The 25,146-nt window shown below is 51.4% G+C and overlaps 1 protein-coding gene and 1 long non-coding RNA gene across 3 annotated transcripts in view; one reads left to right on the forward strand and one right to left on the reverse strand.

Moving 5' to 3' along the window:
- TNR (tenascin R) overlaps positions 1-3,236 on the reverse strand; it is a 314,626-nt gene extending 311,390 nt beyond the window's left edge. The window contains exons 1-2 of the mRNA XM_039483709.1: positions 3,034-3,236; positions 2,313-2,703 (exon numbers count right to left, since the gene is read on the reverse strand). The gene's annotated coding sequence lies outside the window, so the exon portion shown is untranslated. The remainder of the gene's footprint in view (positions 1-2,312; positions 2,704-3,033) is intronic.
- Positions 3,237-5,714: 2,478 nt separating this feature from the next.
- On the forward strand, positions 5,715-25,146 carry LOC120369913. 2 transcript variants are annotated; one of them, XR_005583494.1, is made up of 4 exons: positions 5,715-5,766; positions 5,863-5,953; positions 24,687-24,730; positions 24,875-25,146. It is a non-coding gene; the product is annotated as an uncharacterized LOC120369913 (long non-coding RNA). The 2 variants fall into 2 exon arrangements; XR_005583493.1 differs by having other exon boundaries at positions 5,731-5,953.

Here is a 25,146-nt window from a genome sequence, read left to right on the forward strand (position 1 = left end):
CAGCATTAACACTACAAAACAAACAAGGCAGATTTAGTCTAGATTCAGGCAGACAGCCACACGCCCACTACAATAATAGGACTATGAATTATAAGGATAAAAAGCTACATTATTATTAGCTAGGTAGGGCTTTTCACAAGGCTAAAGAAGCTCTGCAGAACTGTAAACAAGAATGCAATGTATTCTGAAGCAAACTGGTCCAAAACCCAGTTGCAAAGGACCAGAGCAAACTGGAATTTGCATGGCAAGTCTCAAGTAAATCCATATTCAGCGGTTTCTACTCCAGACAATTGGGAAATGAATCATTGCAATACATGTGGCCTCCCTTGTGCTATTTATTTTCATTTTACATTAAACCCTGATTTTCAGGGCACCGCAGGATTTTAGTACCGATGATGCAGAAAGATGTTGCCCAGAGGGTAAGCTGGAGGTTTGACAGCTGATGACTAGCACATATGGTACTCTGGAAAGGTGGTTTGGGCACATGGGACAGATCCTCAGCTGGTGCAAGCTTTCACCACTCCAGTGACAATGAATCTTTTGTTATTGGGGAGAGAATACAGCTCCTTTTTCCCCTGCCCACTGTAGACAAGCGTGGAAGTGACTTGAAGGGTGTTTGGTTGGGGCTTGGACTCCTTGTTCCCTCTCCCCAGAGCCCACAACAAGCAGAATCCCACACCATCCACCCCCTTCCATTGTCTGCCACTGGATCCAGCTACAATGGATAAGCACAGAGATCAGCAGGAAAATTGCTAACAATGTGGACGTTGAAGACCCCCAAGCTTGGGACAGTTTTGGTCTCAGACTCCTCTCTACTAGATCACTCTCTGGTTTTGATAATCTCTAGGCCTTATTCACAGAGACAGGAGATGCTCTTTGTTTCCTGTCTAGCATGACAGCCCATAAATAAGCTGCACAGTCAGGTAGTTATTAGGCATCTGTTAATATTTGCACTGGCCACAAAGGCTGGGTGCAAAAGTTATCTGTGGCAGCTATCTGCAGGAAGAGACCACCACTTACATAACAGAGACCAGCTGAGATTCTCAAAGCACTTTGGAAACCCTCACCAGAAGGCCAGCATGAGTTTGGGGCCTTTATACCCATATGTCCATGGTAAACTGAGGCAAGAAGTTCAAATATAGTTTGCTCACTCCCACAAAGCAATTCAGTGTCAGAATTAGGAGTCACACAGTCCTGACCCCCAGCCTCCTTCTTTGACCACTAGATCTACTTCCTGATATGCAAGTTATGAATCAGGATAGGTAACTTTAGTGAAGAGAGCAGTACACTTTCTAATGCAATTGCTAGTAACCATGTTGTCCACAAAACAGAGCCCTCTAAAGACATGAAGCCAAAACCACAGCAGGTATGAATCAGTGTAGCACCACTGAGTCAAAGGAATGGCAGCTGAGACTCTCATTCCCTGTGTGCATCTAGTACCATCTGTTTGTAACATATACCCGCAAATATAAAGTCACTACAGACTCTGAGTTTTTCCCAGCTGTCCAAAGGAGCTGAATGCCTTGTTCTCATTAACTGGGAAAGAATCCCCAAAACCTCTGGGCAGCTTTGAAAACACCCATCTTAGTGTTTAGGACAGGAGTGGGCAAACTTTTTGGCCTGAGGGCCACATCTGGGTGAGGAAATTGCATACAGAGCCATGAATGTAGGGCTGGGGCAGGGGTGCAGGAGGGAGTGCGGCATGTGGGAGGGGGTGCAGTGTGCAGGAAGGGGCTCAGGGCAGGGGTGCATCAGGGAGCTCAGGTACGGGAGGGGTTTGGCAGGGGGTTAAGGGAGCTCAGAGCAGGGGGTTGGAATGCAGGGTGCAGGAGGGGTTCGGGCTCCGGCCCGGTACTGCTTACCTGGAGCAGCTCCAGGGTGGCACTGGCATAGAGCAGGACTAAGACAGGCTTCCTGCCTGCCCTAGCCCCGTGCCACTCCCAGAAGCGGCTGGCACCACATCCCTGCAGCCCCTGGGCAAGGGTGGGGGCAGAGGGCTCCACGCACTGCCCTCACCTGCAGGCATTGCCCCCCACAGCTCCCACTGGCCATGGTTTCCCATTCCTGGCCAATGGGAGCTGCAGGGGGCAATGCCTGCAAGCAAGGGCAGCACATGGAGCCCTCTGCCCCTCCCCCCTTCCAGGGGCTGCAGGGACATGGTGCTGTCCGCTTACGGCAGTGGCGTGGTCCCGGCAGCACCAAGGGGGTGGCAATCCCATGGGCCAGATCCAAAATCCTGATGGGCCAGATCCAGCCTGCAGGCTATAGTTTGCCCACCCCTGGTTTAGGACATTGTTACAATTTGTACTTACAAGTTTGCTGGGTTCTTCCCAATACAGATAGCATTTTCCTTGGCCCATTTCCTACTCCCCAGCTGTGCTGCTGACTACTCCAATTGCTCTCCAGGTAGTTCACACTCCTGTGTGGATGCTGTTGTCACTTTTCTTGAATGTTTCTGGAACAGAGCCATTGGCAAAGGTCTCATTCTCCAACAGGAAGCCAGAGTATTATAGCCTTGTCATTTCACTGCCATCCTTCCCCCAATAGCAGTGTTGTCAATCTCAGTGGTTTGGCTGAATTCCAGCTTGGTACTAGCTACTGCAGAAGAGTGAATTCACTGCTGGCACACCCCCTCATATCTAGGCATGATGTAGCAAGCTCTTCTTCTCCTCCAGTGCCTTCTCCTGACAGCCTCTCTGGTCCCTGTAATGGTCCAGGTCACATTTAGTCCCACCCCTTGAAGAACAACAGGGACAGGTAAAAACAACTAGCCAATCCTCCACCAGGTCTGCTGCCCTTCAGTCTGGCCCAAGGGGCCTCATATACCCTTTCCTCAGGGTTTCCAGTAGCCCATAGCCCTTCCCTATAGTGGCTTCCTACCACTTTACCAGTGTCTCGTAGGGGAACCCAGCCCCCACTGGATTCCAATCCAGGGACTCCAGGACAGGTACTCAAGCTTCACTCCACCACTCTCCTTGCTACTGTTGCCCTGGTTTTCTTCCTAGCAAACCTTTCCCTAGACTGTCTCCTCACCCTGCTAGAGCTCTCCTGTTCCCTGCAGGTTTCTTCACTCCCTGCTACCAGGAGAACAAGTGCAGCATTCCTCTTGCTCTCTGCAGCCACCCCTCCCCCCAGGCCAAATACCCCTTGGGTATCACAGTTATTTCTGTCTGGCTCAGGACCATATGCTTCTAGCTCCAAGCTTCAGGCCTCCCCCTCAGCCTATAACCCACAGAAGGAAACTTCCAGCTACCTCTCATCTGGGTCTCCTTGTTGGCTTTTGTGCAGTGCCTTGAGCGTCTTCCTGTGTGAAGACCCAGCTTCTCCCCAGCTGGGTTTGATCACCAATTATGCCTAAGACCCCTCCAAGTGCCACCTACTGGCCTAATTGTGTTCAGGCTCCTGTTAACCCATGGTTAAACACTGTGGGATTTATAAACCCCCATCACATTATGTTTTGCCTCCCTAACATTCTTACCGGTTATTTGCTGTCTGGCCTAAATATTATACTGTTGCTGTGTGCCAGTAGATGACTGCTGCACTCTACCCCAGAGATAGCTGCATTCCAGTGGGGTTGGGGGTGCGTCTGGAGTGATTCCTGAACACATCGTGCAAAGACAGTAAAGAAAGCTCTTTGGGATGTGGTGCTAGCCACATGTAAGCTATCATTATTTATATATTAGTGGCACTTAAAGGCCCCAAATGAGATTGGAGCCCCATTATAATAGGTGCTGTACGTACTCATATTAAGAGGTAGCCCCTACCCTAAAGAGCTGATAGTCTAACTAGATGAGGGAGAGGCAGCATCATTATCCTCATTTTATAAATAGGAAACTGAGGCATGGCGAGGCTAAGGGCTACATTCACAAAAGGACATAGGTGCCTAACTGCCTCTTTAGGCACCTAAATCCCAGAATCCTGCCCCACTGGGATTCACAAACCCCTGCTCAGCTGCCCCCGAACCCTGAAGGTGCCTAAAAATCACTCATTGCCTTTAATTTTCACAGTCAAAGTCCTCTATGCTTCTGCTTTTGAGCATGCACCTGTGAACTACAGTCCCATCTGGGCGTTTGGGTAACGAGGCCCTGAGCACCTCACAAAGCTGTGGAAGAGCAGTGCACCTCTGCCTAGCTCGCCTGCGGGACCCAATTTGGTCAGCCCAGGCAGATCTCACCAACCAGAGCGGGCCCCTACAGATTGGCTGTAGGGCTCGCTTTGTCTCTCCTGTTGAAGCAGATGGTATGAGGGAGGTAGTCCTTTCCCCTCCCTCCCAGCTTTGTTCTAAATCCATGCGGGCACTTAACACCAAGAGAGGTTTGCAGCTGAGAATCCCAAGCAGAGGGAGACATCTCCCTGCAGCCCGGACTTAGGTGCCTATCTCTGAGAGGGGTGGGATGTAGCACACGCCCCTGGATGGCTTTTGTGAATCCCATTCAGCAGCACCTGTCTCTCCCCAGACAGTGTATGGGGAGCTTAGGTGTTGTACTCAGGCATTGAGAATCCCCGTGATTCTCTAGGCACCTAAAAGTTACGCCGGGGGAAGTTTCTTTGTGAACCTAGTCCTACAGGACTTGCCCAGGGAGCCTGTGGTAGAGGCAGGTCTCTCAAGTCCCAGTCCAGCGCCCGCCTCACAAGACCATCCTTATTCCAGGTGTCCTCAGCATGGCTCATCCAGGTGAACAATAAACCTGGACAATATAATCTGCAAAGCCCCCACTACAGCATAGAATCAGAGAAATGCAGAGCTGGACAGGACCTCGAGAAATCATCACGTCCAATCCCTAGTGCTCAGGCAGGATCACCTAAACCTGAGTAACCCCAGTGAAAGCAGGAGCTTGACAAGTCCACAGCAAGTGACTGCCAGTGGAAACATGCAGACAGCAGTGGAAGGATGAAGAATTACTCCCCCCACCCCTTGCCTCCCATCCAGTGATGCAGGAGATGGTAGGGGCTGGATGCAAGGGCATCTGAGCAGAGATTTGGGTATACATTTTGTTTGGCTTTCCTTTAAAAAGGAAGCTAAATTTAGCCACTGGAACAGAACATATTCCCCAGGGAGTCCTTGCCCTTTACAGCAGTGATGACACAGACCTAACTTCTGCCCAAAGAAATCTACCAGCCGCTGAGGTGAAGTCATGGAGGCAGCCATCATGGGAGGCTGCTACTTTGGGCAGGAAAGTTCTGGAGGTAGGTGGGGCATCCTCTGACACTCATGTACCTTAGGCAATGTCAGAATGGGCCCACATAGGTCCCCAAGCCTGAATCAAGGCAGGAGGTGTGGTACAGGGGCCCATGGTCAGAATCAGGGCAGAGATTCAAAGGGAAGCAACACAGTGGTAAGTTGAAGGCTGCCAGCCCGCTGCCTGCCAGGATGGGCTGAATATCTCCGGACAGCGGAAAAAAGCTGGCATCCCTCTGAGGAGGGGGAACACTGGGAGGGCTGAAGGGACGTGAGAAAGGAGGGAGAGCTGAATCGTTTTGCTGGTCCACTCCTGTGGTCCCAAATCATTCCAGACAGGGCTAGCCAGCAGCTTGATCTGGCTGCGGAAGCCACACAGAGTAGGGTGTGATGTCACTCAGCTATACGCTGGCTGCCCCAGCTCCTCTGTTTATCTTCCCAGCTGCTGAACCTCTGCAGCTGATGCATATGTAATCAGCTGCCACAGCACAAATGTGTCCAGGAGAATGAGACAGAGAGAGATAGACTGGAGCAGAAGGGCAGCACTGGCCCATGGAGAGGCAGAGCAGGGGGCAGCAGAAGTCTGGGTAAAGAAGGTGCAGGGGAAGTTACCATAGCATTGCCCAAAGCATGCAAATAGAGATCCCCCTTCTCCGAAAGCTAATGATCTGCTTGTGCCCCAGAGGCAGGGCCCAGCACACCAGGTGGGGGACCCTTCCCTGTCAACACCACTGAGAGGCCAGCGGAGTGAAGGACAGAGTGGAGAAGCAACAGGTACTTTGAGGGACAAGGTTTTTGCTCTGGGTGGAGTCCCCCTTGCTTGAAATGGCTGGCTCCGGAGTTTGAAAGCTTCAGAGAAACCTGGATAGGATTTTCCTCCCCTCAAGAGATCCCACATTATAAAAACCCAACTGCCCCTTGTTGGCAGTACCAGCAGAGGCAGCCAGGGCTGAGTAGCCATCGAGACAGAACTCCCATCCCATCCCCAGAGATGCTGCACTCTAGGTCAGGATACAGGCAGTGGTGAGCTGCAGTCGGTTCGCACTGGATCGCACAAACCGGTTGTTAAATTTAGAAGCCCCCTTTAGAACCGGTTGTTCCTGGAGGGACAACTAGTTCCAAAAGGGCTTTTAAATTTAACTAAAGCTCTAGCTGCTCCCTACCCTTCCCCCAGCCCCAACTCACCTCACTCCGCCTCCTCTGCTGAAGCTCCTCCGGCTTCTCCTCCCCCTCCCCAGCTTCCCGCGAATCAGCTGTTCGCGCAGGAAGCTGGGAGGGCTGAGAAGCAAGCAGCGCTTCCACCAGGTGAGCTGGGGCCGGGAGGCAGGGGTGCCAGCGGGAGGAGGGCTCCAGGCGGCGTGCCCTCAGCGAGGTCGTAGCGAGACTCTGGGGTCGGGCGGCTGGGCTCCTGCCCCCAGGGTCCAGCTGCGACCTCGGCCGGGCGGCACGGCTCCTGCCCGGGTCCGGCCCCCGGGTCCGGCCTGGCAGCCCGGTTCCTGCCTGGGCGGCGCGGTTCCTGCCTGGTTCCTGGCCGGGCGGCGCGGTTCCTGACCAGGCGGCGCGGTTCCTGGCCAGGTCCGGCCGGGCGGCGCGGTTTCTGCCTGGGTCCGGGCCACGCGGTTCCTGCCTGGGCGGCGCGGTTCCTGCCCGGTTCCTGGCCAGGCAGCGCAGTTCCTGGCCGGGTCCGGCCAGGCGGCGCGGTGGGAGGAGAAGCCAGGGGGAAGCTTCCTGCAGATGAGCTGGGGCAGGGTGGGGCGCGATGAGGACTCCAGGCGCCGCCTGGCCCTGCTCCAGCCACTGCCCGGCCCCAACTCTGGCCGCATGGCGCGGCTCCAACCCTGGCCCCGACCCTGGCAGGGGTAAGAGGCCAGGGCTAGGACTGGGGCGGGGGAGGAGGGGTTGGATCAGGCAGAGGTTCTGGGGGGGCAGACAGGGGATGGGGAAGGGAGGGTTGGGTAGGCGCCACGTGGGAGTTCCTGGGGTCTGTTGGGATGGTGGTGGATGGAGTCGGGGCAGTCAGGGGACAGGGAGCGGGGCAAGTTTGGCAGGGGGTGGGGTCCTGGGGGGGAGTTAGGGTTGGGGGTCTTGGGAAGGAGTGGTCAGGGGACAAGGAGCAGGGCAGGGGGGGTTAGGGGTTGTGGTTTCTGAGGGGGGGGCAGGATGTGGGTGGGGGGTGTACTCACTGGGCGGTTCCCTACCAGGTCTTCGGTGGTGGGTCCTTCAGCCGCCAGAGCCATGCTGCCGAAGACCCAGTAGGGAACCGGTTCCTAAGATTTTGGCAGCTCATCACTGGATACAGGCACTTGCCTGAGGCACTGCGGGGAAGTGGGCACTGCTGCTGCTGTTACCATACCTATTCTGGGGCTAAACTCCAGTCTCCAGCGCTCCAAATCCAGCACCCTTCACCTTCACCTGTAGAGCCACTACAAATAACCTGCTTCATCTGGGTCTCCCCCTGTGCTTGCTCCAATTGTTGAAACAGGACTTTGCTGAATCAGAGGAGCATGTGGAGCTACATGCTGAATGATTGTGAGGTGCTTAGATATGACAGTGATGGTGGACCTCCGTAACTAGATAGATATGAATCAATAGAGGCGGAAGAACTTGCCAGCTTCTCTTATTTCAATGACTAGCAGCAACCTGCACTACATAAGAACATAAGACTGACCATACTGGGTCAGACCAAAAGTCCATCTAGCCCAGCATCCTGTCTGCCAACAGTGGCCAATACCATGTTGAAACACTTTTGAAAAACCCCTTTACCAGTCTGGTTTAGAGTGATTTGCCTCCCTAGGGCTTGAGAGAAAGCTATCAGAACCTGGAGGGAGTTCTTAGCTCCAAATGCCTCCAGAATAATGACCTCAAGTTTGTGCTGCAATGGAGCTTGTTTCCTACCAATGAAAGGTTTTCTGCCATTAGTCTGAGAAGCAGAACTTTTGGGAACATTAAAGCAGGGGCACATTTAGCCTTAGCAGTGAAGTTAATGCCTGGCACTTCCCCTGCACATCCCAAGGCACTCTACAAACCACTTTGCAAAGACAAAGGATCACTTCACCCACCACTGGAATACTATCACTTCTGAGATGGAGTATAGCAGCTGTTTTGGAGCACACGGCAGCACTACATAGCCATTAGGAGAGGTAGCGAAGAGGAATTCAACTGACATTGCAGGGTTGATTTAGGCAGGCACAGTTCAATTGCCCAGGAGACTCCTCCAGGGGACTGATTCAAACAAGAGCAAGACTCTTGCAAAATATGCCACATGGTCTTTACTGTGCATGAGGATGCAGAGCCTTGGTTTGACATCTTATCCTAAAATGCAGAGGGAAATTGAGAGAGAGCCACAGAGCTTTTATCTGCAGGCAGGGGATTTGGCAGCTTGTAGTGGCACAAGTGGGGGAGGGGAAGAGCTAAATCTAACAGCCATAGTGGGAAGGAGACTTTCCCCAGCATTGTGATACTAGCAGATGTTCACTAGGGGCATGATGTTGGGCTATAAATCTGCAGCGTGGTCACCTCACACTCAGAGAAATCCACAACTAAAGATGGGCCCAAAGTGACACTCTGTCCTCGCACAACCCCAAACTTTGGAGATGTTTGGATCTGGATCCAAACTACACAGATGGCGCCAAACATGTCAAACCAGAATCCCGGCTCTGAACACCCCTGAATTCTAGGAAAGAGCCTGATTTCCCATTTCTTTTTACTCCATTGCTGCTGTGCGCTCACACCTAATCTTTTAATGAACCACTGCGTTGATCACCTTTGAACCCTATTGTGTCATCCTCTCTTTGATTTCTTCCCATTGTTCATTTCTCAGCAGCTGCTTCTCTTCCTGCAGCCAGGTGCCACTCACACTTTGGGCTTTATCCCTTTTGACCAGGGGACAGCTGGTCTGAAGGGGCTTATGGGGTTAAACCCAACAATGATGTCATAACCATGTAGTGTCCTGCTGCCACTGGGGGACTCACACAGAGCTGGAGCACAACGACTGCAGGCAGTAGAGATGGAATATGGGAAACAGGCTTCAGTGGAGCAGAGATCTTCCCTACAGAAGTAGAGCATGGGACTGTCTGCACATGCCCCTTGCAGCATCCAGCCCTAGGAGTCCATGCAGTTTGCTACCTGCAGCCCCACCAATTATTCTGATCACCAGCTGCCACTGACTATGTTCACAAGGGACAGAACCAAAACTCTGGATCTGAGCACCCCCGGTTTTGATAAGTTTGGATCCAGATGCACATTTTGCAGCTGGGGCCCATCTCTACTTATAGTCCAGCAAGAGAAGCCAGACCTACATGTTCCAGAGAGCTGGGGAGCAATTGGCAAAGAAGGCAGCAGCTGGTTGGTTAGCGGCACTAGGGCAAGTGTAGAGCAGGGACCTGTGGGGAAGGCTCCAGCTGTAAGAATGGCAGGTGAAGTCAATTGGGATCAGCTGAGAAAATACCCAAATGTGGCCAAATTATAAGCCTCTGAAAAAATCTGTTTGCACATGCTCAGTAGAGACTTGTTAGCCTCTTGCAACTAAATTCTCTGAAGATTCTGCCTGCACTGAGCATTCTCTAGCCCCTCAGAGCTCCTAGGTGCTGACTGATTGAGCATGCACCATCCCCATAGAGCAACTGAGCATGCTCCAGTCCCAGGCTGAAGGGGCTGAGCAGGCCTTTCCCTGCAGTTGTTCCTACTGGCAGGTGCACTGACTGGGTGAAGAGACTAGGACTGAGAACCAGAGAGTGGAAGGCAGGGGGTGACTGAGATCAGACAAGAAGCCAGAGGGTCACTGTGTCAGGCCATGTTCCCTGGTGGAATGGTTATTGACGGGACAGCAGGGGAAAAAGCCAACATGGGAGTTCAGCTGGAAACAGCTCAGCCATATGGACAAAGCAGTGCATAGGGTTTAATATAGCTCCACTTCTCAACTTCACCTGCATGCAGCTTAGCTACTTGTGAATGAAACAGGGCAGACCTGCTCTGGGGATGGATCAGGAGGGTGCAGCAAAGGAGGCTGTTGTCTGTTGAGCCCTACCTCATTTGTTGCAGAAGTTGGAAGATGTGTAGTGAAGGAGGCAGGGGACTGCAGCAAGAGAATGCTGCCCTGCAGAACTGGATTCTGTTCCCCTGCCACAGAGTTCCTGTGTGATGCTGGGCAAGCCACTTAAATCCAGCTTTTCACACATGGTCACTAATTGTGTGATCTTCAGTATCTGTGTGCCCGACTTGAGGCCCTGGCATGTGATTTGCAGAAGTGTTGAGTGCTCACAGGTGCACTCAAAGTTAATGGGAGCTGGGTCTGAGCAGCTAAAGGGCTAGCTATACTGCTGAGTACACTTAAAAATTGGGGCCTAGCATCTCAGATTGGGCACCCAAATTAGTGGATACCTTTGACCTTAATCTTCCTGTTTCTCAGTTCCCCATCTGTAAAATGGGGATAATACCCCACATCTGCCAGAGATGGTGTGAAAATAAATTCATTACAGTCTGAAAAGCCCATGAGAACAATTTTCACCACAGCAGGCTTGGAATAATGTGCAGTATATAAAGCCTGGGGCCACCCATTGAACAATGAGGAGAAAACAAAATATGGGCTAGGTGCTCCTTCAGTAAGTGCCGCGCATTCTGTGAGGCAGGGGTACCATGGAAAATTCTGATCACATAATTAAAAGACTGTATCATGCTGCATACACACGTGGGGGCAGACCTAAGGTCACACTGGCAACCTTAATTTGGGTATTTTCTAGCCTTGGAGTGCTTGATTTTGCAACCTTCATACTGTTCTGGTAAGGTTCTTGTGGGGATGTTATCTATACATATGATACAAAACCCTCAAAGAGACAGTTGCTCTGTGGTGCTGAAAGAAAACATTGGGCACCGCATCTAAACTCCTCAAATGTCTCTTTTTGTTGTTTTTGTTTTTTACAGTCCTCCAAGGGCTCCCGTCTGTCTCAGACAATCAGATTTGGAATGCAAACCACTAATGTGTTCTCAGTTAGGAGCAGTGCATGGCTGCAGGCTATAGACACAACACAGACTTGAAATGGCATCTGCCTCTGTGTCTGGGAGTCTCTCTCTATTCAGCACGTCAACCTCTCTAGGATGAAATACTGGAGACATCTAGGGCTTCCTTATGAACTAATGGATATGCCTCTCTTCCTAGACCTAGATTCACAGCCACCCCTGCCCCATACTCTGGCCAAAGGCACCTCCTGCGGTCTATGATTCTTTCCTATGTGCACATGAATTGGGTAGTTAGGGCACATGCAGAGCTCCAGCAAATTATCGACAACGTCATTTTGGGAGAATTCAGCTTTATTTAGGACCTGGTTCAGCAATGTACTTATGAACCTGTCTCTCTAAATATGAGTGGTCTGTTTGAAGTCAGTGGAATTACTCACATGCTTTAAGTCAGGCATGTGCTTATGTACTTTGCTGTGTACTCACAATGCTGTTAGTTAGCAAAGTTGAGTGCAATTCAGTAAAGATAAGGCTGGGAACTGTGTCCCAAAAACCTCTTGCTGCCAACTGGAAGAGGGCACAAGATGCATCAGAGTTACAGGGTGTGGTATTTACAGACTAGTTTACCACAAAGCATCATGTGTGGTCTCTACCGAAAGCTTGTGTCACAGTGGTCAGCATCATCTTTGCAAAATGTACGTATAGATCGTATGTAAGGAGATATATGTTTGTATATTGGAAATTATGTTCTCAAAGCCTTTCAGTTAAAGGCAGGTCACCTAGAGGTAAACTGCCTTCAGACAGGTTCCACCAGACCGGAAGTGGGAGGCACTTGCCTCTCTGGCTGACCATTGCGTATTGTGTCATACAATGGAAGTCGGGCTGCATTCTGAGTCAAATGCTAATGAAGAGATTGCAGGGACTTCAGGGCAAAATTAACAGGAAGAGGTGAACAGCAGGGGCCATCCTACAAACAAACATAAGAACGGCCAGAGTGGGTCAGACCAAAGGTCCATCTAGCCCAGTATCCTGTCTGCCAACAGTGGCCAGTGCCAGGTGCCCCAGAGGGGATGAACAGAACAGAGAATCATCAAGTGATCCATCCCCTGTCGCCCATTCCCAGCTCCAGGCAAACAGAGGCTGGGGACCCCATCCCTGCCCACCCTGGCTAATAGCCATTGATGGACCTATCCTCCATGAACTTATCTAGTTCTTTTTTGAACCCTCTTATAGTCTTGGCCTTCACAACATGCTCTGGCAAAGAGTTCCACAGGCTGACTGTGCACTGGGTGAAGAAGCACTTCCTTTTGTTTGTTTGAAACCTGCTGCCTATTCATTTCATTTGGTGACCCCCCCGCCCCGCATTTCTTGTGTTATGAGGAGGAGTAAATAACACATCATTCACTTTCTCCACACCCGTCATGATTTTATAGACCTCAGTCATATCCCCCTTAGTCGTCTCTTTTCCACCATACTTTACAGGTGGAGAATAACGGACTGATCTAATATATCTCGGGGTGCGGAGAGAGGTCCTGGCATCCTGCCTCTGGGGGACAAGATGCCAATGGGCTTGGTCATCCTGGTGGAAAAACCCTGTGAGAAGAGCTCTGGGGGGAGCAGGACCTTGGTAGACAAGAGCAGTGGCGGATTAGCCCTGACCAATTGGGGGCCCCCCTGAAAAATGGCTCCCTCGTGCCCTGACCTGTTCCGCCCTGCCCGGCGCTGCTGCGTGCCTGGGAGAGGGGTTAGGGCATGGGGGCTTGTCTCGCTCTGCCCAGCACTGCTGCGTGCCCGGGAGTGGGGTAAACCCCTGCGCCCCAACCCCACTCCCTGGCGGGAGCACTGGGTGAGCAGGGCCGGGCAAGCCCCCACACTCCCCGGCAGGAGCGCAGGGGAGACTGCAGGCAGAAGGGGTGGGGAGGTGGCCCAGGACCCCATAAACCCCTAATCCACCTCAGGACCAGAGGGCATCTTCTCAGTTATGTTGAGGTGCTAGAATGCGGGGGATGATTTTACTTTCTAGGTAACCCTTTGTTTCCAATATTTCTGTTGCTGTTATTGGAATCTCTGTTCCTTGCTCACTAAACTTAGCCTCGCTTTCTCTATAACCATGTCTAAATGTGGTGTGCTACATAGAGCTGGGCTTTAAGTTGTAACTAGGAACCAGTGGTGTTCTGTTCCTTTGGGACCAGCAGCAGTACTGTGTGCATCCAGTGGAATGGGCTGGACAGTGCAGAGGGATGCTGGGAAGACTCACGGGTTGGACTGTGCCTACCGCTAGCCTGCATGAGGGATGCTGGAGCCCGCACAGGATGAGAAGGGGGGTGATTATGTTGCTTGGCAGGCGCAGACAAGGCTTCCTCATGCTAAAGGCCTGGGGATAGGGAGGTGCCTCACAATCTTGGGTACCCCTTCCCTTTTCAACCCCCTTTTCCTTCCCTTCCTGTTGGAGGGTGTGAGGTTTAAATTGCCCTCTCATCACCCCTCCAGTGCAGCAGTATAAAAAGGTAACCATTGTCACCCTTGGTGAAGCGTCACGTTTTCACAGGTTTGCAAACAGCACATAACATTTGGGGGCTTTTGCCTTTAAGTTTTTTCCCCTGGATCCGTGCAATCAACACCAGCATCAGCCGCCACAAAGCCTTCTTGGCAGGTGACAAATGATCAGCTGTTCTACTGTGAAACCGCCCGCCATAACGGCAGAATCTCTCTCTCTCTCCCTCTCTCCCTGAAGAGAAATCCTGCTGTGCTGACTGCAAAGATCTCCATGCAGAACGGGAAAAGGGTCATCTTCCCCTGCAATTGCAATCATAAATCGGCCCATGACCCATATCTGAGCTACCAAAATTTACATCAGCTGGGGATGTGGTCTCATAAGGGAGCCCTGCACACAGGTGAGCATTAGGAGGCGTTTCAAGGGATGGGAGGGGAAACAAGCACAGACAGGGGAAAGACTTGCTGAACGCCACCCAGTAAGCTAGGACTAGAATCCAAGCCCCCTGGCACCCAGGCAGTAGACCAGTGTTTCTCAGTCCTTGCAGGTTGGTGACCCCATTAGCTCTCCCAGGCTGAGAAGGTGGAGCCTGGCCAGTATTTGGCACCTTTCTTTCTGAATGATCCCAGGGAAATGTAAGAGTTTCCTCATTCGTCATCCAGGATTCCCAGAGGAAACTCTGAGTCTGCTCAAAAGAGTCCTTTCTCTGGGAACTCAACCATCCCACCATCGACTCCTATCCTGAGAGCTCAGCATAGTCCATACACCCCTCCCTTGGCCACGTAGCAGGAGATGCTAGCCAGCTGCACTTGCTCTTGCGCTAGCTACCCTACAGTATCAGCCATGTACCCGAGTAACTAAGGACTGAGCATGTATTTTTAAGATAAACATTTTTATTAAAACAACAGAAAATTGGGAGGCAGTGATGGCTAGTGCAGTGTTTCTCAGTGGGTGGGGCATGACCCTTTGGGAGGTCAGGAAAGAGCATCAAAAGGCGGGTTGCAAGGCACTGAAAATTGTATGACAGTTCTAAAGCAGCAAAGAATCCTGTGGCACCTTATAGACTAACAGACGTTTTGCAGCATGAGCTTTCGTGGGTGAATACCCACTTCGTCGGATGCAAGTAGTGGAAATTTCCAGGGGCAGGTATATATATGCAAGCAAGAAGCAAGCTAGAGATAATGAGGTTAGTTCAATCAGGGAGGATGAGGCCCTGTTCTAGCAGTTGAGGTGTGAAAACCAAGGGAGGAGAAACTGGTTCTGTAGTTGGCAAGCCATTCACAGTCTTTGTTTAATCCTGAGCTGATGGTGTCAAATTTGCAGATGAACTGAAGCTCATCAGTTTCTCTTTGAAGTCTGGTCCTGAAGTTTTTTTGCTGCAGGATGGCCACCTTAAGATCTGCTATTGTGTGGCCAGGGAGGTTGAAGTGTTCTCCTACAGGTTTTTGTATATTGCCATTCCTAATATCTGATTTGTGTCCATTTTCCATGTCTAAAGCAGTAGAATAAAATGTCCAGAATAGCTTTGGAGCACCAAAGCTTCACTGCTGTGGGTATGGGGAGGTGATACTTTATTTACTATGATTTTTACAGTAAATGTGAGGGGGGTGGCGAAAATGTTTGGCTTTGAATATGGGTTTACTAACCTGTAAGGACTGAGAAACACCCATCCAGGTTAGCTTCGGGGAAGCGCCAGGATTCAGCTGTGTGTGTGAGATGGGGGAGGGACCCTTGGAGGATTGCACAACGTTCCTGGAGGCGGCACATCCAGGCTTGTGCTGAGTGGGTGCTGAGATTGCATTTCCAGTGCTTTGCCAATGGGAAAGGCAGCCTGCCAAATAGCCACTTCCCTTGCAATCCATTGCGCTGTATCCTGCTCCCTCTGGCTGCACAGGCTGCAGCCCCCAAAGTCAGGTACGTATGGAGTTGTACTGTCTGGATAGTGGTAGATCCTCTTTTTTCTCTTCTCTCAGAGTGCAGTGCTGCTGTGTACGAGTCTGGCTCGCTCTTTACCCCACCTTCCCATTTTCAAGACGTCCCAGAGAAGCAATGCTGCTGTTAAAATCGCATCATCATCAAAATACCAGCACCAAGACAGGCCTCGCGCTTTCTCCTCCATTACAAACAGCAGCCCCATCGATAGCATCCTCATCTCCAAAATAAACAGCCCTTAGAAGCTGAGGCAAGCAGTCTCCCGGGACTCCGAGTGGCAATGGGACACAGAGCTGTGCTGTACGCACAAGCCGAATAATGCCTGACAGAGCTCAGGAGAGAGGAGCTGGTTTAATAACAATCTCATCAATTACTGAGCTTTCAAATCTCACTCATATGAGTGTATACTCTCTGTGTGCTGGTGTCTGGGCTTGATCCAAAACCCACTGAAGTCAGTGGGAGTCTTTTCCCCCTCATTTCTCCCCTCAGTGTCCTATGCATGCAGAATCCAGGGCCCATTCCTGCAGCTACTGCCCGAAAGGAGAGCAAAGTGCTGTCAATAGACAAAGAGCAGATGTTCTAGTATCATAGAATCATAGAAGATTAGGGTTGGAAGAGACCTCAGGAGGTCATCTAGTCCAACCCCCTGTTCAAAGCAGGACCAACCCCAACTAAATCATCCCAGCCAGGGCTTTGTCAAGCCAGGCCTTAAAAACCTCTAAGGATGGAGATTCCACCACTTCCCTAGGTAACCCATTCCTGTGCTTCACTACCTTTCTAGTGAAATAATGTTTCCTAATATCCAACTTAGACCTCCTCCACTGCAAATTGAGACCAATGCTCCTTGTTCTGTCATCTGCCAGCACTGAGAACAGCCAAGCTCCATCCTCTTTGGAACCCCCCTTCAGGTAGTTGAAAGCTGCTATCAAATCCCCCCCTCACTCTTCTCTTCTGCAGACTAAATAAGCCCAGTTCCCTCAGCCTATCCTCAGAAGTCATGCGCCCCAGCGCCCTAATCATTTTTGTTGCTCTCTGCTGGACTCTCTCCAATTTGTCCACATCCTTTCTATAGTGGGGGGCTGTAGTGAGTCAGTGTGGCTCCCCTCTTGCCCGGCAGAGGGAGCTCCCTTGCTAACCCCCCAGTGGGCGGAGCTTCCACCATCAGTCCCCGCCCCCCAGAAGTCAAGGGGCAGGGCAGGAAGTAGGAAAGGAGGGCACCAAAGCTCAGTCAGACGGCAGCCGCTGCTGCGAGCAGATGTGCCGGTGGGAGCTCCTGGCTGGGAGCCCTCCTCGGCCCGAGGCAACTGCCCTGCCTGGCCGGAGCTTCCCCGCGCCCACTACAACGAAGAGCCTCCCTGGAGCCGGTACCAGGAGGAGCCCCCAGGCTTGCCGAGCGCCCGCTATGACGAGGAGCCCTAAGGCTTGCCGAGCGCCCGCTACGACGAGGAGCCCCCAGGCTTGCCGAGCGCCCGCTACGACGAGGAGCCCCCCAGGCCCTGCTGTTACCCGGAGGAGCCGCCCGAGCAGTCCTGGCCCAACTTCCCAGAGGAGCTGCCGGACCTGCCGCCAAGCCCGAGTCCAGAGGAGCCGATGCAGCCGGACTGGCCCGAACCCAGTGCGACCAACGAGGTAGGCCCTGAGGGGGGAATGGAGTGTAGCCCGGGGGTAGCCGACCCCTGTCAGGCTGCGGGCACCGACGTGCCCATGTCAGTGTGTTGCGGCCAGGATCCCCACTGACTGCCGCAGATCCACGCCGCTGCTAGGGCCCCGGGCTGGGACACAGTGGAGTGGGTGGGCCTGTGTCCCCCCTGCCACCCCACTCATGGGTGGCAGTCTCCCCCCTCACACCAGCACCCCGACCCAAAGGTCTGGACTTACCGGTTGTTTGCTCAGCTCCTGACTGAGGATCTGAATCCCTGAACTTGAACTGCTGCTCAGCCCTGCCCGAGGGTCTGAGCCCTGTGTTTGTTGCTGCCCCGCCCTGAGCTAGGGCCCGGGCTTATACACTGAACTGCTGCTCAGCCCTGCCTGAGGGTCTGAGCCCTGTATCTTGTTGCTGCCCCGCCCTGAACTAGGGCCTGGGCCTACGTTGTGCTGCTGTTGCCCAGCCCCTGCTCCAGAGGGCCTGGGCCTCCTAACGTTGTTCCCTGGCACTCAAGCAGATGAACAGGAGACAAGAAGTGAGTCGGAGTGGCTCCCCTCCTGCCCGCTGGAGGGTCAAGCCCCGACCAACTGATTACACGGGCCCAAAACTGGACACAATACTCCAGATGTGTCCTCACCAGTGCCGAATAGAGTGGAATAATCACTTCCCTTGATCTGCTGGCAATGTTCCTGCTAATGCAGCCCAATATGCTGTTGGCCTTCTTGGCAACAAGGGCACACTACTGACTCATATCCAGCTTTTCATCCACTGTAATCCCCAGGTCCCTTTCTGCAGAACTGCCGCTTAGCCAGTCAGTCCCCAGCCTGTAGCAGTGCATGGGATTCTTCCAGTGATGAGTTGCCAAAATCTTAACAACTGGTTCCCTATACAAAATTCTGATTTAAGGCGGGAGTGGGGGAGGGGCCGGGGGGGAGACACAATCATGGGGCTGGGGGCCCATGCAGGGCCTGGGGAAAATTGCCCTCCCCCAGCAGCCCTGGAGCTTGAAGCCCCCCTGCCTCTTGCCTTGCCTGCAGCTCAAAGCAGCAAGATGACTCAGGAGCTCAGCTGAGCTGCCCAGCTGGTGCCAGTGGCTGGCCACGCTGCAGCTGGGGGGAAACAGGAGAGGGGCCGGGGGAACCTCAGCCTCCCCAGCTGGGAATCCTCTGAGCAACAGGATGGTGCGGCCTGTGGACCGGAGTTCTTTGCCCACCCCCTGGCCCTTTAACAACCGGTTCTCCACGGAGGTCTAATTTTAGCAACCGGTTCTTGGGAACTGGTGGGAACCGGCTCCAGCTCACCACTGGTTCTTCCATCCTAAGTGCAGGACTCTGCACTTATCCTTGTTGAACCCCATCAGATTTCTTTTAGCCCAATCCTCCAATTTGTCTAGGTCACTCTTGACCCTATCCCTACCCTCCAGCATATCTACCTCTCCCCACAGCTTAGTGTCATCCACGAACTTGCTGAGGGTGCAATCCATCCCATCATCCAGATCATTAATGAAGATGTTGAATAAAACCAGCTCCAGGACCAACCCCTAGGGCACTCTGCTTGATACTGGCTGCCAACTAGACATCAAGACATTGGTCACTACCCGTTGAGCCCACTGATCTAGCCAGCTTTCTATACACCTTATAGTCCATTCATCCAAGCCATACTTCTTTAACTTGCTGGCAAGAATACTGTGGAAACCATATCAAAAGCTTTACTAAAGTTAAGGTATCTCACGTCCACTGCTTTCCCCATATCCACAGAGCCAGTTATCTCATGATAGAAGGCAATCAGATTGGTCAGGCATGACTTGCCCCTGGTGAATCCATGTTGACTGTTCCTGATCACCTTCCTCTCCTCTAAGTGCTTCAAAATGGATTCCTTGAGGATCTGCTCCATGATTTTTCCAGGGACTGAGGTGAGGCTGACTGGTCTGTAGTTCCCCGAGTTCTCCTTCTTCCCTTTTTTAAAGTTAGGCCCTATATTTGTCTTTTTCCAACAGGGCCGCCCAGAGGATTCCGGGGGCCTGGGGTCTTTGGTGGGGGGGGGCCCCCGCTTTGGCGGTAATTCGGCGGCGGGGGGGCCCCCTGCAGCGGGCCTTCAGGGCACTTTGGCGGTGGGTCCCAGAATGGAAGGGCCACCCGCTGCCGAATTACTGCCGAAGACCCGGCTGCACTTCGGCGGTAATTTGCCGGCGGGGGGTCCTTCCACCAGACAGACACCAGACCTACTGCTGGCCAGGAGGCTCAGTTAAGAGTAAATAGTTCTAACTTGCCAGGAGTTATTTAAATAAAGATTGCATGAAAACACACACACACACACACACACACCAACCAACCCACTTCCCTTCTTTCTCCCTGGAGCCCTGCAGCTATGGGGATTCCTGTGACAGCCATGCAATGGAATGGCGCAAGATGGGGGAATTTTGATACACTAAATAGAATCCTATGGCCTGTTGGTAAGGGTATGGGGGTGTAGGGAGTAGGCGCAGGATGACCTAGAGTTCTGGGAAAGAGCATGGGCCTTTCTAGGCTAACATTTTAGGCTAATCCCACTCCTTCCAGCTCCCCCTCACACACAACCACTGGGGCCCCTTCTGCCCCTTTTCTGAAGAGGTTAAACCTGGAGTGCCGGTGAGCAGTAGATGCCATGGCATTCCGGCCATTCATAACCCTCTGCATAGGTGGCAGAATCAGGGACAGGGATAGGCTCTGACTGTCCAAACTGGATGCTTCCCTTGAGGTCAGAAGGAAGGACTCAAACCAAAAGCTTGGATCAAAACACCTGTGAAGTTTGTGGGGTTTCACGCCAACCTAGACTTGAATTATGCAGCTTGTGCCCCTCTCTGCTGTGAGTGAGGCTTGTTTTTGGGGCACCCCCTTGAAAAGAACAGTCAGGTGCTACCCATGATGGCAGGGAAGGACACATGTATCTCCTGTCCCGTCTCTCCTCCACATCCTGCTGGTGGCTTTGGCTGGACCTTTGAGTTCAGCATCTACAGCTTGGCAAGGGCATGGGGTGAGACTATTAGCCAAGATCTCCACACTGGCCTTGCTACCAAAGCGTGAGGCCCAGCTCAGTGCTGGCACTTTGATGATGATACAATATTAGCAGTAGCTTTGCTACCACAGCTGTAAGGTAGACCCCTCTAGAGCCTATTGTGTCCCCACAGGCTGCTCAGAGGTGGTGGTGGTGGTGGAGCAGGATTAAGTTGGGTTGCTTGTGTCTGATCGTGTGAGAACGTGCCATCTCTTGGCAATAAGCTGGGGGAAATGTAACAAGCACTCCTGGCTTAGAAGACAGATGCTGCCAGTTACAAAATGGCCAGATTAGCACTGCAGTTGTTTGGCTGTGCCATATTAAAGAGCCAGCCAGAGCAAGGGGATGCTGGGAAAATGTTCCTATAAGAATGCACTAGAGATCAGGAAGCCATCAAAGAACAGGACCTCTAAAGATGTGGGGGGTTAGTTCCATGATGTCACATATAGGGAATAAAAGGGTATCTGACTTTAGTTCAGAACTACTTGGTCTTCACAAACAAGGTCAGCTCCCAGACTGCTGCACTGGGCAGCAGAGTATGGAGAAGAGGTGAGCAGCCCTCAGTGGTGAAAGAACGGGTTAAGGGCTATTTTAAAAAGCTGGTCATGAACAAGTCCATGGGACTAGATGCAATGCATACAAGGGTGCTGAGGGAGTTGGCTGATGTGATTGCAGAGCCATTTGCCATTATTTTTGAAAACTCATAGCGATCAGGGGAGGCCCCGGATGATTGGAAAACAGGGCCGCCCAGAGAGGGGGGCAAGTGGGGCAATTTGCCCCGAGCCCCGCAGGGGCCTCCACAACAGTTTCTCGGGGGCCCTGGAGCAGAGTCCTTCGCTTGCTCCGGGGGCCCTGGAAAACTCTCGTGGGGCCCGGGCCCCTGGAGCTTCTTCCACTCCCGGTCTTCGCCAGCGGGGGGTCCTTCTGCTTATCAAGGCAACCTTACCCAACCGCCCTCCTCCCTCAACACCCTGGCTTTGGGGGCACACTCCAAGGAATCAGGGCCAAGTGATCTGACTGAGGGCTGTTGTCTTTCCTAAATACAAGCGGAGCTGGTTAACATTTTTGAGCTGAACGTTTTATTTTTTAAACGGAAAATGGCTTTTTGCCTCCCCTCCCACACACACCCTTCAAATTGGGGGAGGGATTTTTTTAAAATGTCCCATGAACAGTAATTGGTGTTTTTCCAATTAGCTCTGAATACAAGGCTCTCCCATGCTTGTACGTAAGAATGGCCATACTGGGTCAGACCAATGGGCCATCTAGCCCAGTACTCTGTCTTCGACAGTCACCAGTATGAGAGCCCAACACAGCAGGGCAATTTTGTAGAAATCCACTCTTGTGAGCCCCTCAGAGCTTCTGGCAGTCAGTTAGGGTCACCCCTGACCATCATGGCTAATAGCCATTGAACTTATCCTGCATGAACGTATCTAGTTCTTTTTTTAACTCTGTTATTCTTTTGTCCCTCACAACATCCCCTGGCAAAGAGTTCCATAAGTTAATTAGACGTTGTGTGAAAAAGTACTTCCTCCTGTTTGTATTAAACCTCTTGCCTGATACTTTCAGCGGGTGACTCCTAGATTTTGTATTGTACGAAAGGGAAGATAACATTTCTCTGTTCACTTTTTCCCCGCCAGTCATGATTTTATAGACCTCTATCATGCTTCTCATCCCTTAGTCATCTCTTTTCTAAGCTGACCAGCACAAAGCTTTTTAGTCTCTCTGCGTATGGAAGCCATTCCAGATCCTTATGTTATGGAACATTAGATGATGAGCCTTGAGAGCCAGAGGGTGGCTTGTTATTCTCCAATGCAACGACCTGAATGCCCCACAGTGTCCTTCACACTAACATTCCCAGATGGCCGGTGCAAGGATATTTTGAGCCCTAGGCAAAACTTCCATCTTGCGCCCCCCCGTCCCTCCCCCTGGAGCATCACTTATTATAAACTTTCAAAAATGAATACTGCATAATGTGGCATTGTTCATTAGAATTAATACAAGGGGGTCAGAGGAGATGATCACAATGGTCCCTTCTGGCCCAGGGGAACCTATGAGCAAGGAGGAGCCTGAGAATGCCCCCAGCTCACAGGGTCTCTAAACATTCCCAGGTTCTGAGTACTTCGCCCTCTGGGGGGGACCCAGGGGCAAGGAGGGCAGAGCCGGGCTCTCCCCGGGAGCAGGGGAGGATCTCCCTGGGGATCAGGGCCGGCTCCCCACATTGGCACAGTGCCACCGGGGAAGGGGGGGTTGGATGCAGCACCTGCACCTCCGTCGCGCTGCAGGGTTTAGTTTCACTTTCCCTCATCCCAGGAGGTGGCTGTGCCCGGCCCCAGGCTCAGCGTGTCGGAGGGTGAAGCTCACCTGAGCTCAGGACTGCGTCCTGCCTCCCCCAACGGCTCCGTCCCTTGGCTGCGCTGGTTGCCACACCTGGCCAGCTCTCTCCTCTTTGCTCTGCTGCAGACTCCCACTGACCGTCCTGCGCGGCGCCCCTTGCTGCGGGGGTGGGTTTGTTATGGAGGCCTCGCTCCCCACCCTGCCCTGCTCAGCTGACTCCTGTGATGCTGGACACTGCTTTTTGGTGCCCTAGGTGGCCGCCTAGTTTGCCTAGTGGTTACACTGGCCCTGGGGCCATGAAGCTGATGGTGTGATGGGGAAAGGCAGAATCACCTCCCTCCATCTCAAATGTTACAAAGTGTATTTTGGAATCACTGTTATCAGGACTTCATGGCTCCTGCAAAACAATGCCCTTCAACGGACAACACCTATAATGCCTACCCTACCTGAAACGCACAGCACACCTTTCTATCCATCGCAGCCCCAAATCAACTGATACAGAGGCAGTCACTCAGATACACCCGGAGTCTCCATTTCAACTGTTCTAACTTACTGCATGTCTCTCTACCGAAGCCATCATCAGAACCACATTCTGAACACAATGCTACTATCCCTACCCATGACAGGAGGGATGAGGGTGGGAGGAACTCCATTTATACCAGCACAGAGAGGAACCCTGGCCAAGCAGAGATGAGAAATCCCACTCACAACTGTGATTTCCTGCAGGAAAAACACCTTATTTTAGCTTACATTCACATCCACGCATGAAGAAGTGACAGTTGTTTTCATTTAATATTGTGGCACTGAACCCTGGCACTCTCCTAAACCCAATCTATCACTGTGCATTTCCCTTTGCAGGTGTTTACAGTCAACTGCACTGACTTGGCTTGTGGTTTTGGCTGCTAGAGTCAAGCCAGGAGGTTTGACTTGGCTTGACCTTTGCATTTCCCGGGTTGCCTAGGTCTATTATCTAGGCCGTTCACATTAATACATCAAATAGAGCTGGCCAGTAGCCTTCTAATCCTGAATAGGCCCTTTAGCCATTGCTAGCAAACCCCTTCTCTGTTTTGAGCACAAACAGTCCTTGAATGGGATTCCATGTTAAATGTTGTGATGCACGTTAAAGCATTGCAAACGTTGTTAGAAAAGTTGGGCCAAATTCTCCTCTCGGTTACATCTGTGTAAATCTGGAGTGATCGAGTTGACATCATTAGAGTCATCCTGGATTCACACTAGTAAAACAGAGCATAATTTGGCCCAATAGTTGTTATTTAGAGAAGTAGTTACCTATTTTCTGGAGTGATGGGTATATCACAGTAGTACCTACAGTCCTAGCTGAGATTGGGGCCCATTGTGCTTGGTACTGTACACACACATCATAGGTTCCTGCACTAAAAAACAATCTAAATTTTTGTTCATGTATTATTATGAAAGGCTGTCCTCTGTATCTGACAGTGACATCACAGCATCACACGTATTCTCCTGTGGCTGTACAGACACTCCGTGAGGAGCAAGATCACTAACAGTTGTTGTTGATGTAAGCCTTCAGAGACTGCAGAGTTTTCCATCAATTCTATACCTTGTGCAGATGCTCTTTTGAGGGTTGTGTAATTCAAAATGGTTGTGAAAAAAGAGACCAAGAAACACCACTGTGAGCATAACAGCCTTGTTTCAGTGCATTCAGTATGGGAAATGGTTTAGGGAGGCTACTAGCTGAGAGTACTTGATCAGTCATGTTGTCATGGAATTGACAGATAACGTTAACAAATCTATTGGGACAGGCAAACTTTTCTAGAATTTTCCAGAGGCCATTTCTACTCATAGTGTCGAACTTTTTGGGGGAGGGTGGGGGAGCCAATGAAGACAGCCCACAGTTCCATGTTTTGTTAAGTGAATTTTTCTTGAATCTGTCTCACATCAAAAATCACGTCTGTCGTGCTCCAACCTAGGGTGACCAGAAAGCAAGTGTGAAAAATCGGGACGGGGGTGTGAACTTTTCAGCGGAGCTAGCCCAGAATTTGGTGGGCCATAAATGGCTTTCAGGGAATCATACAACAAATTTGCAGTGTGAGTATAAGTGTAACATTGTATTTTTTTCTGCTTTCTTTTCCCACCAGTTATCCTGTAGAACACAAAGCTGTATTTGAGCCTTGGCTTGCAGGTACTTGAATTTGTCTTTCTTTGATGTTGATTCTTTATCATTTTGCCAAGACATAAACACATCATTCTTTTCCTTGGGGATCTTTTTTATTTCATCATTGTTTTCATCAAACCAATCCTGATGCAGTCTTTGATTTTTGCCTAGAGCTGCTTCAGAGGCTTGAAGAATGGCTGATTTGAAGATATCCCACTTTTCCAGGATGTTATTCGGTGAGGAGGCAATACTATCCATTTTTCCTCCATGTTTTCCCTCTGTTTTTCTGGATGAAATGGGTGTCTCAGCTTTGTGATGTTCAATTTTGGTTTAATCCATTCAGCATTGTTTGCTTACCATGGACACTGAAAATGGCTCTGATCATTCTGTGGTAAATCCAACAGTTAGCCCCTCGCATTGCTCTGGTGATTTTGACGTCCTTT

This window comes from Mauremys reevesii, linkage group 8 (assembly GCF_016161935.1).
Source record: "Mauremys reevesii isolate NIE-2019 linkage group 8, ASM1616193v1, whole genome shotgun sequence".
NCBI classification, from domain to species: domain Eukaryota; kingdom Metazoa; phylum Chordata; order Testudines; family Geoemydidae; genus Mauremys; species Mauremys reevesii.